This window comes from Rhinoderma darwinii, chromosome 12, assembly GCF_050947455.1.
Source record: "Rhinoderma darwinii isolate aRhiDar2 chromosome 12, aRhiDar2.hap1, whole genome shotgun sequence".
Taxonomy (NCBI): domain Eukaryota; kingdom Metazoa; phylum Chordata; class Amphibia; order Anura; family Rhinodermatidae; genus Rhinoderma; species Rhinoderma darwinii.
This window is the reverse complement of record NC_134698.1, coordinates 53,559,794-53,576,528: the sequence shown is the minus strand read 5'-3', so window position 1 is coordinate 53,576,528 and position 16,735 is coordinate 53,559,794.

Sequence of the window (16,735 nt, the reverse complement as noted above, 5' to 3'; positions counted from 1 at the left end):
TTTAACTTTCCTTTTTAGCTCATTCAGATCTCTTTTCCAGAAAGAGAAAAGAAACATATCCAATATTCTTTCCACACTTAATTAACTATTATACTTTCTGGAAATTATGATGCGCAGGTTTCTTTTCCATACTTGCACACCGTTTTTCATTTGTGTTTTCTTTTTTTATTCTTTTTATTCTGCTCTCCTTAACCCCTTCAGGACCCAGCCAATTTTTTCAAATCTGACATGTGTTACTTTATGTGGTAATAACGTTGGAATGCTTTTACCTATCCAAGCGATTCTGAGATTGTTTTCTCGTGACATGTTGTACTTTATGTTAGTGAAAAAATTTTGACGATAATTTTGGTATTTATTTGCTTGTAAAACAGGTAGTAATACCACACAAAATAGTTACTAGTTAACATTTCCCATATGTGTACTTTATGTTTGCATCGTTTTTTGAACGTCCTTTAATTTTTCTAGGACGTTACAAGGCTTAGAACTTTAGCAGCAATTTCTCATATTTTAAAGAAAATTTCAAAAGGCCATTTTTTCAGGGACCAGTTCAGATCTGAGGTGGCTTTTAGGGTATGTTCACACGGCGGGGGTCCGTAACGGCTGAAATTACGGGGATGTTTCAGCCTGAAAACATCCCCGTAATTTCAGCCGTACCGGCATGTGCAGGCGCTTGAACGCCGCGTCAATTACGGCCGTAATTAGCGCTGCTATTCATTGGAGTCAATGAATAGCGGCTCCAATTACGGCCAAAGAAGTGACAGGTCACTTCTTCTACGCGGGCGTCTATTTACGCGCCGTCATTTGACAGCGGCGCGTAAATATACGCCTCGTGTGAACAGACAAACGTCTGCCCATTGCTTTCAATGGGCAGATGTTTGTCAGCGCTATTGAGGCGCTATTTTCAGACGTAATTCGGGGCAAAAACGCCCGAATTACGTCCGTAAATAGGCCGTGTGAACATACCCTAAGGGCCTTATACAGTGAAGGAAATAAGTATTTGATCCCTTGCTGATTTTGTAAGTTTGCCCACTGTCAAAGACATGAACAGTCTAGAATTTTTAGGCTAGGTTAATTTTACCAGTGAGAGATAGATTATATAAAAAAAAAAAAACAGAAAATCACATTGTCAAAATTATATATATTTATTTGCATTGTGCACAGAGAAATAAGTATATGATCCCTTTGCCAAACAAGACTTAATACTTGGTGGCAAAACCCTTGTTGGCAAGCACAGCAGTCAGACATTTTTTGTAGTTGATGATGAGGTTTGCACACATGTTAGATGGAATTTTGGCCCACTCCTCTTTGCAGATCATCTGTAAATCATTAAGATTTCGAGGCTGTCGCTTGTCAACTCGGATCTTCAGCTCCCTCCATAAGTTTTCGATGGGATTAAGGTCTGGAGACTGGCTAGGCCACTCCATGACCTTAATGTGCTTCTTTTTGAGCCACTCCTTTGTTGCCTTGGCTGTATGTTTCGGGTCATTGTTATGCTGGAAGACCCAGCCACGAGCCATTTTTAATGTCCTGGTGGAGGGAAGGAGGTTGTCACTCAGGATTTGACGGTACATGGCTCCATCCATTCTCCCATTGCGGTGAAGTAGTCCACGTGCCCTTAGCAGAGAAACACCCCCAAAACATAATGTTTCCACCTCCATGCTTGACAGTGGGGACGGTGTTCTTTGAGTCATAGGCAGCATTTCTCTTCCTCCAAACACGGCGAGTTGAGTTAATGCCAAAGAGCTCAATTTTAGTCTCATCTGACCACAGCACCTTCTCCCAATCACTCTCAGAATCATCCAGATGTTCATTTGCAAACTTCAGACTCTCCTGTACATGTGCCTTCTTGAGCAGGGGGACCTTGTGGGCACTGCAGGATTTTAATCCATTACGGCGTAATGTGTTACCAATGGTTTTCTTGGTGACTGTGGTCCCAGCTGCCTTGAGATCATTAACAAGTTCCCCCCGTGTAGTTTTCGGCTGAGCTCTCACCTTCCTCAGGATCAAGGATACCCCACGAGGTGAGATTTTGCAAGGAGCCCCAGATCGATGTCGATTGACAGTCATTTTGTATGTCTTCCATTTTCTTACTATTGCACCAACAGTTGTCTCCTTCTCACCCAGCGTCTTACTTATGTGTTTTTTTGCCCATTCCAGCCTTCTGCAGGTCTATGATCTTGTCCCTGACATCCTTAGAAAGCTCTTTGGTCTTGCCCATGTTGTAGAGGTTAGAGTCAGACTGATTAATTGAGTCTGTGGACAGGAGTCTTTTATACAGGTGACCATTTAAGACAGCTGTCTTTAATGCAGGCACCATGTTGATTTGGAGCGTGTAACTAATCTGGAGGAGTCTAAACTCTTAATGGTTGGTAGGGGATCAAATACTTATTTCTCTGTGCACAATGCAAATAAATATATATAATTTTGACTATGTGATTTTCTGTTTTTTTTTTTTTATATAATCCATCTCTCACTGGTAAAATTAACCTAGCCTAAAAAAATTCTAGACTGTTCATGACTTTGACAGTGGGCAAACTTACAAAATCAGCAAGGGATCAAACACTTATTTCCTTCACTGGTATTCGAATCAGCATTCACAAAGTGTTTTAACCCTTTAGGCGTTTCACAGGAATTAAAGCAAAGTAGAGGTGAAATTTACAAATTGTATTTTTTTTGCCGAAATTAATTTCTAATACATTTTTTTTTGTAACACAGAAGGTTTTACCAGATAAATGCAACTCAATATTTATTGCCCAGATTCTGCAGTTTTTAGAAATATCCCACATGTGGCCCTAGTGTGATAATGGACTGAAGCACCGGCCTCAGACGCAAAGGAGCACCCAGTGGATTTTGGGCCTCCTTTTTTTTAGAATATATTTTAGGCACCTAGTCAGGTTTGAAGAGGTCTTGTGGTGCTAAAACAGTGGAAACACCCCAAAAGTGACCCCATTTTGGAAATTACACCCCTCAAGGAATTTATCTAGGGGTACAGTTCGCATTTTGACTACACAGGTTTTTCGCTAAATGTATTAGAATTAGTCTGTAAAAATGAAAATCTATTTTTTTTCTGAAAACATAGACATTTTTAATATTTACAAGAAATAATAAAGAAAATGCACCCCAACATATGTAAAGCAATGTCTCCCGATTACGGCAATATCCCATATGTGGTAATAAACTGCTGATTGGACCCACAGCAAGGCTCAGAAGGGAAGGAGCGCCATTTGGATTTTGGAGCACGGACTTTGCTGCATTGGTTTTCGGTTCCATGTCGCGTTTGCAACCCCCTGGAGGGACCAAAACAGGGGAAACCCTCCAAAAGTGACCCCATTTTGGAAACTACACCTATCAAGGAATTTATCTAGGGGTATAGTTAGCATTTTGACCACACAGGTTTTTCGCTAAATATATTTGAATTAGTCTGTAAAACTGAAAATCTACTTTTTTTCTGAAAAAACATAGAAATTTGTAATATTTACGAGGAATAATGCATAAAATCACCCCAACATTTGTAAAGCAATGTCTACTGATTACAGCAATATCCCATATGTGGTAATAAACTGCTGATTGGACCCACAGCAGGGCTCAGAAGGGAAGGAGTGCCATTTGGATTTTGGAGCACGGATTTTGCTGGATTGGTTTTCGGTGCCATGTCGCGTTTGCATCGCCCTGGAGAGACCAAAACAGGGGAAACCCCACAAAAGTGACCCCATTTTGAAAACTACACCTCTCAAGGAATTTATCTAGGGGTATAGTTAGCATTTTGACCACACAGGTGTTTTGCAGAATTTAGTGGAATTAGGCAGTGAAAATGAAAATCAACTTTTTTTCTGAAAAACCATAGAAATTTTTAATTTTTACAAGGAATAAAGGAAAAAAATAACCACAACATTTGTAAAGCATTTTCTCCTGATTACGGCAATACCCCGTATGTGGTAATAAATTGCTGATTGGACCCATGGCAGCGCTCAGAAGGGAAGTAGCGCCATTTGGATTTTGGAGCACGGATTTTGCAGGATTGTTTTTCGGTGCCATGCCGCCTTTGCAACGCCCTGGAGGGACCAAAACAGTCGAAACCCCCCAAGTTACCCCATTTTGGAAACACCCCTCAAGGAATTTTTCTAGGGGTATAGTGAGCATTTAGACTCCACGGGTCTTTTGCAGAATTTATTAGAATAAGGCGGAGAAAATTAATATTACAATTGAATTTTCTCATTTTCACTAGGGATAAAGGAGAAAAAAACAACCAATTTTTGTAAAGCTATTTCTCCCGGGTACGGAAGTACCCCACATGTGGTCATACATTTTTTTTCATTAGAAATGAATTAACCCTTTCAGGACTGATCCATTTTTTGCTTTCTTATTTTCGTTTTTCTCTACCCGCCCTCCAAGAGCCATAACTTTTTTCTTTTTCCATCAGTAAAGTGATGTGAGGGCTTATTTCTTGCGGGTGGAATTGTAGTTTCTATTGATACCATTTAAATTGACATAAAAAGTACTGGGAAACTGAAAAAAAAATAGGAAAATATAGTAATATAGGAAAAAAATCTGATTCCATTTTTTGGGCTTTTCGTTTTTACAGCTTTCGCTGTGCGGTAAAAACGAAAACTACAGCAATTTTGGCAGTTTAAATTATTTACGTTTTTTACGGTGTTCACCGTGCGAGTTAAATAATGGTATATTGTAATAGTTCGACCTTTTACGGGCGTAGCGATATCAATTCTGTTTATTTTTTTACATTACTTTAGAAGAAAAATGGGAAAAGTTTTTTTTTTTAAACTTTAAACTTTTTTCTTTCTCACTACTAATAACTTTAATTCTTCTACACATTTTATTAGTCCCCTTAGGGGACTTGTACCAGCGATCATTGGATTGCGGGTACAATATGCTGCAATACTAATGTATTGCAGTATATTGTTATTTTTACAGACTCCTGTAACAGCGCGATCACTGTTCCTGTCCGTTAGTCCCGGGTGTCAGCTGTAATACACAGCCGACACCCGCAGCGTATGGAGCGGGCTCAGCACGTGAGCCCGCTCCATACATCAACCCCCGCACCATGAAGTTCCATTAAGTCATAGTACACAAAGGGGTTAATGCACAGCGGATGGTGTGAATATTGCAATTTTCCACTGATATTCCATTTTAATGCACTATATGTTGTGCCCAGTTTGTGCCACTGAAGACTAATACCTCATAAAACGTTAAGCGTGTTCTCCCCGGGTATGGCGATGCCATATATGTGGATGCAAACTGCTGTTTAGGCACACTGCAGGGCTCAGGAGGGAGGGATGCCATTTTGCTTTTGGAGCGCAGATTTTGCTTGGTAGTTTTTCTGTTTTGGGTTTTGCTGGTATTTCAGTTTATAATGTGGGGGCATATGTAATTTGTGCTGAGTACATCAGGGCATAATAAGAGTGTATAATAATGCGGTAAATAAATAATAATTCATAGATGTGTGGCCGGTGTCGCACTGATAAATGGTGTCGGATGTTACCCGCTTTTAGAAAACACTGCACATTTTGCATCGCCATATTCTGAGAGCCAGAACTTCTTTATTTTTTCACCATTGGAGCTATGTGAGGGCTTATTTGTTGTGGGACAATCTGTACTTTTCATTGGTACCATTTTGGGGTACATGCGATTTTTTTTAATCACTTTTTATTAAATTTTTTTGCAAGCAGGGTGACCAAAAACAAGCAATTCTGACAATGTTTTTTAGTTAATTTTTTTGCGGCGTTCACCATGCACTATAAATTATGATTTTACTTTATTCTGCGGGTCGATACGATTACGGCGATACCATATGTATATAGTTTTTTTTATGTTTTGCAGCGTTTGCGCAATAAAATCACTTTTTTATCAAATCATTTATTTTCTGTGTCACCATATTCTGAGAGCCGTAACTTTTTTATTTTTCAGTAAAAAAAGGGACGGGTTGTAGTTTTTATCGGTACTATTTTCGGGTACATGCGACTTTTTGATCACTTTTTATTCTCTATTTTGGGAGGGGTGGTGACCAAAAAATAGCAATTCTGGTGTCGTTTTTTATTGTTTTTCTTTGGGGTGTTCATCTTGCGGGAAAAATAACATTACAGTTTTATAGTTGGGGTCGTTATGAACGCGGCGATACCAGATATGTGTACTTTTTTTAACGTGTTCATTTTTTTCCTATAATGAAAGACTTATTATAGGAAAAAAATGCAGTGTTTGTTTATATAAAAATGTCTTACTTTTTTTTACTTTTTTCACTTGTCCCACTAGGGGACACTTAGACTTGCAGCTCTGATCACTGCTGGAATACATTACACTACCTACGTAGTGTAATGCATTCCAACTGTCATTGTGACGTGACAGTCACACTGACAGGAAGCCTCGGAGGACCGGCAGGAGGCTTCTCCTCCGAGGCTTCCGTACATGGCAACCCGGAGGTCATTGTCTGACCTCCGATTGCCACGACAAGCATCGGTAGCCCCCACGATCACTTCGTGGGGGCTGCCGATGTGCTTCAAACCACTTAAATGCGGCGACGGCAATCTGTCGCCGCATTTATGGGGTTAATTGCCAAAATCAGCGGCGATGGTCCGCTGACCGGCAAGGCTGGAGTGTCAGCTGTCGGGGACAGCTGACCTCCCGGTTCCCGGACACTGTCCGTTAGGACAGTGTGCGCTGGGAACTACTCCGCAACTGTACGTTCTGATACGGGAACTAACCCCTCTGCAGGACGTACTATTGCGGAGCAGGGCGGGAAGAGGTTAAGCTCATGCATATACTAGATGAAAACCATGTTTTATCACATATCTTCCTCTGTAATTTAATTAACCCCTTAAGGACGCAGCCTAGTTTTGGCCTTAAGGCTCAGAGCCCATTTTTCAAATCTGACATATTTCACTTTATGTGGTAATAACGTCGGAATGCTTAAACCTACCCAAGCGATTCTGAGATTATTTTCTCGTGACACATTGGGCTTCATGTTCGTGGTAAAATTTGGTCGATATATTCAGTGTTTATTGGTGAAAAATTGCAAAATGTAGAGAAAATTTTGAAAAAATTGCATTTTTCAGAATTTAAATGCATCTGCTTGTAAAACAGACAGTTATACCACCCAAAATAGTTACTAGTTCACATTTCCCATATGTCTACTTTAGATTGGCATCGTTTTTTGAACATTCTTTTATTTTTCTTGGACGTTACAAGGCTTAGAACATAAACAGCAATTTCTCATATTTTTAAGAAAATTTCAAAAGCCTTTTTTTTAAGGTACCTCTTGAGTTCTGAAGTGGCTTTGTGGGGCCTATGTATTAGAAACCCTGATAAAACACCCCATTTTAAAAACTAGACCCCTCAAAGTATTCAAAACAGCAGTTAGAACGTTTTTTAACCCTTCAGGCATTTCACAGGAATTAAAGCAAAGTGGAGGTGAAATTTGCAAATTTCATTTTTCTTGCTGAATTTCAATTTTATTCATTTTTTTTCTGTAACACAGAAGGTTTTACCAGAGAAACACTACTAAATATGTATTGTCCAGATTCTGCAGTTTTTAGAAATGTCCCACATGTGGCCCTACTGCGCTCGTGGACTAAAATACAAGCCCTAGAAGCAAAGAAGCACCTAGTGCATTTTGAGTCCTCTTTTTTTATTAGAATATATTTTAGGCAGCATGCCAGGTTTGAAGAGGTGTTGAGGTGTCAAAACAGTAGGAAACCCCGAATAGTGACCCCATTTTGGAAACTACACCCCTCAAGGAATTAATTTAGTGTTGTTGTTACCATTTTGACTGCACAGTTTTTTCACAGCACGTATTTGAATTGGGCTCTGAAATGAAAAAAATGTCATTTTTTCCAATAAAATGTCATTTGTGATCAAACTTTCTTATTTTCACAGGGAACAAAATACCCCATATTGTTGCCCAATTTGTCCTTAGTGTGGCAATACCCCATTTGTGGTGATAAACTGCCATTTGGGCCCATGGGAGGGCTCAGAAGGAAAGGAGCGCTATATGTTTGTTGGAGTCCAGATTTTGTTGGATTGGTTTTCGGGTGCCATGTCGCATTTGCAGAGCCTCAGAGGTATCAAAGCAATGGAAACCCACCAAAAGTGACCCCATTTTGGAAACTACACCCCTCAAGGAATTCATTTATGGCTGTTGTTAGCATTTTGACCGCACAGTTTTTTCACAGCACCTATTTCAATTGGGCTGTGACATTTAAAAAATGACATTTTTTCCAATAAGATGTAATTTTTTACCAAAATTTCTTATTTTCACAGGGAACAAAATACTCAATTTTGTTGCCCAATTTCTCCTGAGTGCATCAATACCCCATTTGTGGCAATAAACTGCCGTTTGGGCCCATGGGAGGCCTCAGAAGGGAAGGAGCGCTGTGTGTTCTTTGGAGTACAGATTTTGCTGGTTTGGTTTTCGGATGCCATGTCGCATTTGCAGAGCCCCAGAGGTATCAAAGCAATGGAAACCCAACAGAAGTGACCCCATTTTGGAAACTACACCCTCAAGGAATTCATTTATGGGTAATGTGACCATTTAGACTCCATAGTTTCTTCACAGAACTTATTTGAATTGGGCTGGGAATTAAAAAAATATATATTTTTTCCAATAATATGTCATTTTAGCTCAAAAATTCTTATTTTCACAAGAAATAAAATACTCAATTTTGTTGCCCAATTTGTCCTGAGTGCGGCAATACCCCATTTGTGGTGATAAACTGCCGTTTGGGCCCATGGGAGGGCTCAGAAGGAAAGGAGCGCTGTGTGTTCTTTGGAGTACAGATTTTGCTGGATTGGTTTTCGGGTGCCATGTCGCATTTGCAGAGCCCCAGAGGTATCAAAGCAATAGAAACCCACCACAAATGACCCCATTTTGGAAACTACACTCCTCAAGGAATTCCTTTATGGGTGTTGTGAACATTTTGACCCCATAGTTTTTTCACAGCACTTATTTGAATTGGGCTGGGAATGAAAACAAAATTATTTTTTTCAAATAATATGTAGTTTTGGCTGAAAATTTCTTATTTTCACAAGAAACAAAATACCCCATTCTGTTGCGCAATTTGTTCTGAGTACCGCAATACCCCATTTGTTGTGATAAACTGCCGTTTGGGCCCATGGGAGGGCTCAGAAGGAAAGGAGCGCTGTGTGTTCTTTGGAGTACAGATTTTGCTGGATTGGTTTTCGGGTGCCATGTCGCATTTGCAGAGCCCCAGAGGTATCAAAGCAATAGAAACCCACCACAAATGACCCCATTTTGGAAACTACACTCCTCAAGGAATTCCTTTATGGGTGTTGTGAACATTTTGACCCCATAGTTTTTTCACAGCACTTATTTGAATTGGGCTGGGAATGAAAACAAAATTATTTTTTTCAAATAATATGTAGTTTTGGCTGAAAATTTCTTATTTTCACAAGAAACAAAATACCCCATTCTGTTGCGCAATTTGTTCTGAGTACCGTAATACCCCATTTGTTGTGATAAACTGCCGTTTGGGCCCATGGGAGGGCTCAGAAGGAAAGGACCACCATTTGGCCTACTGGGGATTTTCTAGTGCGAAGTCATGTATGCAGAAGCCCCTGAGGTACCAGTACAGTTGAAACCCGCAAGAAGTGACCCCGTTTTAAAAACTACACCCTTAAGGCATTCATCTAGAGGTGTAGTGAGCATTTTGACCGGAGACCTACACCCCATAAACTGTAATGTGGGTTCTCCCAGGTATGGCAATACCCTACATGTGGCTGTTATCAGCTGCCTGGGCACACAGCAGGGCTCAGAGGGGAAAGACGAGGGGGGATAAGCTGTGCGGAGTGCATCAGGGTAAGTAAAATTGGGGTAAATTATAAACCAAGGGATGTATGATAAATTTTAAAACACTTTCATACAGAGCTCTGGTTATTCGGGACACGTGTCACATTGATATATTGTGTTATCCATTATCGCCCTCTTATAGCAGACTTTGCACCTCTTTTGACTTTTTCCCTTCTTGCCAGTTTGGGGAACTTCTCCTGGAAAGTGTTGCCCTGGTACGATGCGTGTGGGCTCGCTTCCAGAAGTACTGGGTGCCCCCCCTTCTTGGTCCCTAAAGATTAGGTTCTTGATAATCACCTCTTGAAATTCCAGGAAAGTTCCCGTCTGGCCTGCACATCGACGTAGCATGTACGCATTGTACAATGCCATCTGTATGATGTGCCCGGCCAGCTTCTTATACCACACCGCATGGCGCTGTAGGGCTTCAGGGCTTGATCTTACAAGTCCACACCTCCCATGTACCTATTGTATTCCAGGATGCAGTCTGGTTTGGGGGTGGCCTTTCCTTCATATATCCTAAATCTGTAGGTATACCCTGATGCACTCTCGCAGCTTATACATCTTCACGCCATACCTTGCCCTCTTACCCGGCAGGTACTCGCGGAATTGAAACCTCCCTTTAAAATGTACCAGGGACTCATCAATAGAAATACACTTCTCTGGGGTGTATGCTTGGGAAAACCGGGCACTGGAACGGTCTAATAGGGGTCTCCGTTTATACAAACGGTCAAAACTGGGGTCATCTCGGGGTGGGCACGGCTCATTATCAGTATAATGAAAGAAGCGAAGTATTGCCTCATTTATTTATTTTTTTAGGTTCCAGTTCAGTTCTGAAGTTGCTTTGAGGGGCCCATATATTAGAAACCCCTATCAAATACCCCATTTTAGAAACTAAACCCCTCAAAGTATTCACAACAGCATTTAGAAAGTTTATGAACCCTTTAGGTGTTTCACAAAAATTTAGAGCAAAGTAGAGGTGAAATGTAAAAAAAATTTTTGTCAGAAAATCCTCTTTATACCATTTTTTTTATAACACAAAAGGATTTATCAGAGAAACGCAACTCAATACTTATTGCCCAGATTCTGCAGTTTTGAGAAATATCCCACATGTGGCCCTCGGGCGGTAATGGACTGAAGCGCCGGCCTCCGAAGCAAAGGATCACCTAGTGGATTTTGAGCCCTCCTTTTTATTAGGCACCATGTCCGGTTTGAAGAGGTCTTGTGGTGTCAAAACATTGGGAACCCCCCAAAAGTGACCCCAATTTTGAAACTAGACTCCTTGAGGAATCCATTGTAGTTTTCTTGGGGTGCATGCGGCTTTTTGATCAGTTTTTATTCTATTTTAAGGTGGCGTGGTGACTAAAAAACAGCAATTGTACGATTGTTTTTTTTCTCGTTTTTTTTTACAGCGTTCACCGTGCGCTATAAATGACATATTCACTTTATTCTGCGGGGCGATACGATTACGGCGATACCAGATGTTTATAGGTTTTTTTTATGTCTTATGGCGTTTCTATAGAACGCGGCTTTTAAGGGGTTAATCAGCGGGGACACAGCGATCGGTCCCCGCTGTAGGAGCTGTGACAGCTGCTGAACAAGACAGCAGCGTCACAGCTCCTGTATGTGTCGGGAGGACGGCCGAAACGGCCGTTACTCCCGAGACGTACTATTACGGCATGGAGCGCGAACGATACAGCTGCCATGACGTAATAGTACGTCAAGGAGCGGGAAGGGGTTAAAGCAGCATTGTTCATAGGTATGAATTTTTTTTCAAAATCAGGATTTGATTTATAGGTACAAGTGGCTTGTGATTTCTCCTCAGTCTTTCACAACATGTACATGTTGCTATTGCATAGTCGCCCACATTATTTCTAGTGCACTCCTTGAGAGACATACCAAGACGTTTTTCTATTTTAGAGAAGGAAGCACACAAAAAAAAAGTGCAAGAGGACAAGAAAATACAGAAAAAAGGTTCAGAGAGTAGGGCATACGACCTGATCAGATGCACATCTGAAATTCCGTTTTTCATATAGTGATGATTACGCTTTTAATTTTCAACTCTTACTTCCTTCTTGTTCAGTTTGGACATTTTGAACATTTGCTGTAAAAAACAAGGCTTTCCACAGGCATGTCTGTGGTATGTTTTTTTTTCTTTTTTCCTTTCAGGAGAGAGAGAAAGTTGGGTCATTCATAGTACTTCATCACATCGCCTGCACTGCTGATATGGCGGTCTCATTTTCAGAAAAAAACATCAGGTAGTGAGCAAAAATCTCTGCTGAGGATCACGTTAGTCACGCTGTATCCTCGCTACGAGTGCATGGGCTGCATCCCCTTGCCCTCTCGTAGAGCCGATCAGCTGCAGGTCCCGGATAGAGCTACTCCATCAGCACATTGCAAACCATGTGTGCTACACCATCGGTGCCACCTCCGGAAGCCTACTCCAGTTCAATGAAGTTAAAGGGGTTCTCTACTACTGAACAAGTGATGACTTATCCACCAGATAGGTCATCAGTATATAATCGGTGCAGTGCCAACACCCAGACCCCGCACCTTTAAGCAGCTTTGCTATCTCTGTGCACCAGATGTTATGGCCCATTATGCTATGTACGGAGTCAGAAGCAGTACATAGCATAGTGGCCTTGCTGCCGAACTGCAGCTCTGCTCCTATTCACTTGAATAGGAGCAGAGCTGCAGTACGGCAGCTCGCCGCTATTCAGTGGCCGGAGCCAACTGCTTCCGGCATGTACGTCCGGTGCTCGGAGGCAGAGGCAGAGTGTTGGACCCCCACAGATCATGTACTGATGTCCTATCCGGTGAATATACAAAATAACTAAGATTCTTAAAGTATATATTCTGTTCTGATCCCTACTGTAAAGATACCTTGGGCTCTTTGCTGCTTTGTAAAACACTCTACAATCCATCTACTCCAAGCTGCTTTCTCATTTTATATAACATTTAGCCTGAACATTTACATAATAGTTACAATATTTTCAGTCATTTTTGTGTTATTCAGCAAAGTTTCCCTACACACAGCAGAAACCTATTCCTCTCTGCATCAATTGTATATTGAAGTTAAAATGGAGTATAGAACAATGAGACAAAAATGGTGGAGTTAGGGTCAATGCAGACAATGCGGTTTTGCAGTGCTTATTTGCGAGCGGCAAAACCGCAGCGTAACACATTACCAGCATAGTCAATGAAATTCCAGGAAAACTCATATAAACACTGCAGTATTTTACTGCACGTAAATTGACCATTGGTGTGGATTTTAAAATCTGCAGCATGTAAATTTATCTTGCGTTTCCGCTTGCGAATTGTATATGCCTAGTGCTGAGGATAATCGCACCACAATCCGCAGCATGAAAACGCGCCAAAAACACATCAAAATGTAAAAATTTCTTTCACACGCTCATTGGTAATAGAGAGGCTCCTGTATCAATGGAAAAGTCTGTAACTTGTGACAGGCACCTGCTTCAAGCAATCAGAGGCTTTACTTTAGTGCAGGAGAAGCGCCTGGTACCAGCACTTTCTGCTCTGCTCTTGGCAGCTCCTGTATCTTCTCTGCTTCAAATTGCTAATATACTGCAACCTACTGCTCCCCTTTCTCATGCAGACTGTGGCAATGTAAATATGTGTATACATGTGTGAAGTGTGGCTGGAATAGGGGCATTGTGGCTAGCATAAGGGACATTGTTGCTGTCCTGGGAGCAATTTGTGGCTGTCATGTGAGAGGTATGTGTTGTAAAAGCGAGAATCCTGGGTCCCAAATTCTGCAAATGAATGTTATAGCTTGAAGAAGCCTTTATTCCAGTCGAGGCCAGATTGAAAAGATGGGGAGAGTGAAAGACTACATGCACAACATTACCTTTGAGGGCTTTGTATGTGTCATGGATTGCATTATGGCTGTCATGAGGGCATTGTGGCTGGGATAAGGGACATTTTGGGTGTCATGTGGCAGAGGCGTAGCTAGGTTTCCCTTCACCCGGTGCAAAGATTTTGTTTGGTGCCACCCTCATCTGTAGCTCTAAGGTGCGTTTGTACGTTGGGGTGGCCACATACAGACGAAATTATGCCTTTATGCGGTGGCCAATAACCGCATGATTTCGCCCGTAATACTATAGTGGGCAAGTTTTTGTCCACATTCAGCCACTGCAACACACACAAATTATTGTGCCATGACTTTTATTTTTATTTATCTTACATAGCCTTACTTGCATAGTCAAACACAAGGTTTTATGCAGACCAGGTCCAGCTAGGCAAGAGGTCCACTGTCCAACAGGTCTAGGGAGGGAGAGGAGGCAGCCGCAGTTACGAGCAGGCAGGCCGCTGATGAACGTCAGAAAGCATGAAGTCACATCCTCACGTCTCAGAGGGTAGCAGAGTGTACTCGGCACAGAGTCTATGGCACTGTTTGACGGTGTGGGGGTGGGACTTGTCAGAGGAGGAGTTCTGGAGGGCAGAGTCAGGATCTAGCTGTTTTCTTCATTGGACCTCTTCTCTTTTAAAGGAACAGTGTCATCACAATTTTTTTTTAAATATGTTAAAGATGTTAGTGCTTTATTAAAAACGTTTGGATTAATTTATGTGTTTGTGTGTTACTTTTTCTTATTTTTACACTTTTTCTTCCCTATGGGGGCTGCCATTTTTTTTTCCATTTCTGTATGTGTCGATTAACGACACATACAGACATGGAATACGGCAGCCACAGTCCTATAGGGACTGCGAACGGGTCCCGTCCCATCCACTTCTGTGTACGCCGTCTGTGTGGGAACTGCGCATGCGCCGCTCCCACACAGTCCAATTTGAAATGCGCGCCTTCCGGCGCCATTTTCCTGTGGTCCGAAAGTCGCGGCCGGACAGTAAGATTACTACTTCCGGTCGCGGCTTCCGGACTTGTGCACTTGGACCAGCGGCAGCAGACGGAGCGGACGGGCCGGAGGGAGCCGCGGCGGCAGGAGCAGGTAAGAGATTTCTATGTATGTTCGTGTTTGTGTGTGTTTACTACTGTATGTAAACCTACTACACTGTGTGTTAGCTCAAAAAATGGCGACACACAGTGTAGGAGGTTAGACCGTTCAATCCCCTCATTTATCCCGGCACTAGCCAGGATAAAGGAGGGGGGGATTCTCAGAGCTCACTAGAGCGAGTGCTTTTTTCCCAATTTTGCAGCAAAAAGCAATGTGGTTGCTTTACCACATGCAATGCTGCAATTTTGGGAATAGCTCCATCTAGTGACCAGCACTGGGAAATATTATAAATTAGAATCTAATTTATAATATTTCCTGACTCGTGAAAAAAATAAAAAAAATTTGAACAATGTTTAATCACCTACACACTAAATGTTTAATTTAAAAAAAAAAAACATGTTTTGCTGGCAACACATTCCCTTTAAGTGCTCTAGCCTCCATTGGACAGTCAACAGGCCTCGTTTCATGCGGCGGCTGCCCAGCACACTAACAAAACTCTGATTTATACGTATGCCAGCCGGGCCAGCACACCTACATATCAGTGATTTGGAAGTGTGCTGGGCAAAATCATTTACCTGGTGTGCTGGCCCGGCTGGCACACTTACAAATCAGCGATTTGGAAGTGTTTTGGCAGGCTGCTGTAATCAGCTGTTTTCTTTCGACTTAGTAACTTACACTGGCTGAAACACTGTTTGGCCAGTCCGTGCCCCCACATGCACTCAATCCAGTGGCTAATTAAGTAGACCATAGGCACTGGGCTGTTACCCAAACTTGGGCTCCCCTTCTCAACCACCGCCCTGCAGCGCCGTAACTATTGTTAACACTACCCTTTTTGTGCAAGCATTAACAAATGGGTGTTACGATTCCCCTTGTCACAGGGCTGTGTGCCTACACATCCTCCTGACAAGGGGAATGGTAACTTCAATTTGTCTATCAGTCCTGGACTACATAAAGACTTTTTGTGAAATACAAGGTTTTCCTATAATAAATATGTCAGGAGAGGTGACAGATTCTCTATAAATCTAGTGACTCACAGGCGACGATCTCAGATTCTACTAGTTTCTTCTCCATCCGGTCCAGACTTCATGACGACTTCTCCTGGCCATGACCCATTTCTGTAGAATTTTCCGCTCAGATGTCTTCGTCTCCTGACTTTACCACCATTTCCACACCTATAAATGATGATAACATTATCATGGTGCCACACATTATGCCCCTAAATATAATCGCACCATGCACTGCGGCCCTGAATGAAATAATCCAAAACACTGTGCCCATGAATATAATTGTCACACACTGTAAAGTAAAGCACCACATACACACTGCCCCCTGTAGATAGCGCCACACCCCCATGTAGATAGCGCCATACCCCCCCTGTAGATAGCGCCACACACAACCCCCTGTAGATAGCACCACATGTAGATAGTCAACACACACCCGCTATAGATAGCATCACACACAGCCCCCTATAGATAGAGCCACACAGACCCCAGTAGATAGCATCACACACATCCCCCTGTAGACAGCACCACACACAGCCCCCTATAGATAGCATCCCACACAGCCCCCATATAGATAGCGCCACACAAGCGCTCCCCCTTGTATATAGTGCCACACAGTGCATCCCCCCTTGTATATAGTATCACACAGCGCCTCCCCCTTTTATATAGTGTCACACAGCGCCTCCCCCTTTTATACAGTGTCACACAGCGCTCCCCCTTTTATATAGTGTCACACAGCGCTTCCCCCCTTGTATATAATGTCGCAATGTGCTCCCCCATTGTATGTAGTGCTACACAGCGTTTCCCCCCTTGTATATAGTGTCACACAGTGCTTCCCCCCTTGTATATAGTGCTACACAGTGCTTCCCCCCTTGTATATAGTGCTACACAGCGCTCCCCCTGTATATAGTGCTACACAGCGCTCCCCCTTATATATAGTGCTACACAGTGCT